The sequence below is a fragment of the Piliocolobus tephrosceles genome, chromosome 16, assembly GCF_002776525.5.
Source record: "Piliocolobus tephrosceles isolate RC106 chromosome 16, ASM277652v3, whole genome shotgun sequence".
In the NCBI taxonomy this organism is placed as follows: Eukaryota; Metazoa; Chordata; class Mammalia; order Primates; family Cercopithecidae; genus Piliocolobus; species Piliocolobus tephrosceles.
The window spans coordinates 69838870-69841752 of NC_045449.1; positions in this window are offsets into that span (position 1 = coordinate 69838870).

Sequence of the window (2883 nt, forward strand, 5' to 3'; positions counted from 1 at the left end):
AGATACATTACACACATATATGTCTTCATTTCCCAAACCCCATCCAAGTGAAAAGTAAAGGGATTGTTTTTAAACAAAGCTATATGACAAAAAGCCTTGTACAAGACTGCTCATAGCAGCTTTATTCACAATAGATCAAAACTGGAAACAACCCAGATATCCATCAAGAGGAGGCTGGATAAACAAACAGCTACCATCAGCTGATGAAATACTACTCAGCCATGAAGAGGAACAAACTACTGATGCATGCAACGACATAGTGAAATTCCAAAAATAACATGCTGAGTGAAAGAAGCTGAACACAAAGTACAAACTGTCTGGTGACATTCATAGGAAATTCTAGAACAGGCAAAACTGACTGATGGCAATAGAAATCAAATGAGTGGTTGCTTAGGGATGGGGTGATGGTAGGGATCCCCTGGAAAGGGGCATGAGGAAATTTTCTATGTTTTGATATATATTTGTCAAAATGGTTTGAACAGTACACTTAAAATCAGCTCATTTAATTGTACTTGAATTTTACCTCAATAAGAACAAAAGAGGCCAGGCGCAGTGGCTCACGCCTGTAACCCCAGGACTTTGGGAGGCTGAGACAGGTGGATCACGAGGTCCGGAGTTCAAGACCAGCCTGACTAACATGGTGAAACCCCGTCTCTACTAAAACACACAAAAAAATTAGCCGGGCGTGGTGGCAGGCGCCTGTAGTCCTAGGTACTCGGGAGGCTGAGGCAGAAGAATGGTGTGAACCCGGGAGGCGGAGCTTGCAGTGAGCTGAGATCGAGCCACACTACTCCAGCCTGGGGACAGAACAAGACTCCAAAAAAAAAAAAAAAAAAAAGCCTGGCACGGTGGCTGGCTCACCCCTGTAATCTGAGCACTTTCAGAGGCTGAGGTAGGAGGATCACTTGAGCCCAGGAGTTTGAGACCAGCCTGGGCAACCTGGTGAGACCCCATCTCCACAAAAAATTTAAAAAACAGCCAGGCGTGGTGGCATGTGCCTCTAGTCCCAGCTACTCGGGAGGCTGAGCTGGGAGGATCACTTGAACCCAGGAAGTCGAGGCTGCAGTGACCTGTGATTGTGCCACTGCACTCCAGCCTGGACAAGAGTGAGAGACTCTGTTTCAAAGAAAAAAAAAGATAGAAAAAGAGACAGGGTACCGTGGCTCACGCTTGTAATCCCAGCACTTTGGGAGGCCGAGGTGGGTGGATCACCTGAGGTCAGGAGTTCAAGACCAGCCTGGCCAACGTGGTGAAACCCCATCTCTACTGAAAATACAAAACATTAGCCGGGTGTGGTGGTGGACGCCTGTAATCCCAACTACTCAGGAGATTGAGGCAAGATAATCGCTTGAATCCAGGAGGTGGAGGTTGCAGTGAGCCGAGATCACACCACTGCACTCCAGCCTGGGCGACAGAGCAAGACTCCACTGAAAAAAAAAAAAAGAATAGAAAAAGAAAAAAGAAAGGCCCGGTGGCTGTTAGGTGGAGAACATACTGGAGGGAGGGCAGTGGGCTGGGAGACAACTGGCTGGGGGTGCTAGTCCTGAGTGAGGGAATGCCGCGTGAGGAAGGGCCACACAGGGAGAAGGGGAATCCGGCCAGGCATACGGAGAGTTGAGGTGCCCATAGCATGTTTGAGGGGTGCCTGAGAGGCTTCTGGGTAATGAAGGAGGGTTCTAGGAGACTCAGCCTGGAAAAGGAACCATACCTCATGAGCACAGCTCCGAGAACAGGATTCCTGCCCTGAGGGTGCAATGCCCAAACACGTTAGCCTCAGAGTCTGTGAGTCCCATGGGTCGCCCAGCTCGGTGGGTTAGAAAAGGCTCCCAAGACCGCGTCTCCTTCCTTCTTTGTTGCCCCTCCCTGACTCAGCTCAGAGGTGTAAGGAACCAGGTCACCAGGTGAGTGACTGACCAGTGTCCAGCAGCACCTGGGACCCTGGCCTTCCTCTCCTGCAGCTGAGAATCTCCAGCCTCCAGCCTCACCCTGCGAGCTGGGTGCAGGGCAGCCACGCTGACCTCCCGGGGCCCCTGCCCCTCCTCTCTGCTCCCCTTGCTCCCGAGTGCCCTTCCAAGTTACTCCAGACCTGCCCCTCCGCACTTCCGCCGCTTATACCCTGTAGTTCCGCACACTAGCCAGAGCCCCCCACACCCTCCGGTTCACCCTGACGTGGCCCCACTCCCTGCCCAACCTCTTCCTCTTGCCCCTCCAAGAAAGGGGCCAGCGCTCACCCTTCCTGCCTCCTCTGAGACCCTCTTCCTCCTGCTTCCACCAGGAGCTCTCTCAGCACTGCCAGCCCCTCAGGGGCACCCGTACCCATTCTTTCCTTCAAATGCCCTCAGGCCTCCCATCTTAAAGTTCCCGTTGAGTCTGCCCTCACCCCTGTCTGCACCCTCTCCTTCCTTTCTCCCCATTTGGAGCTGGAGTTTGCTGGCTGCTCTCACTCTCCCCACACCCCATCAACCGCACTAAGGAAATGGCCCTGTGGGAGGCCGCCGGGACCTCCAGGGCCAATGCTGGTTTCCGCTGCCCCCACTCAGGCTGCCCTGCGGTGCTCAGCACTGTGGGTGCTCCCTTCAGGGCGGCGGGGAAAGATGTGCGAGTGCAGGGGCTCCCCCTGCCAGAGTTCCCACGCGTCCTCCCCGCTCCCTCTCGGCTTTGCCTCCTCCTCCCTGGTCCCCTGGTTTCCTAGTGGTGGTCCTTGCTCTCCACTCCCCTTCCTCTGTTCTCACTTCCACATGAGAGGTCCCCAAATCCACAGGGTCTACAGTCTGTCACCTCGCTCAATTCCAGAACCGGGCACCTTGGGGCTTTCCTCAGAGTTCTCCCTGGGCCAGAATGCCTTCTACCTCTGCACAGCCTTGGGTCAAACCACTGCCTCCA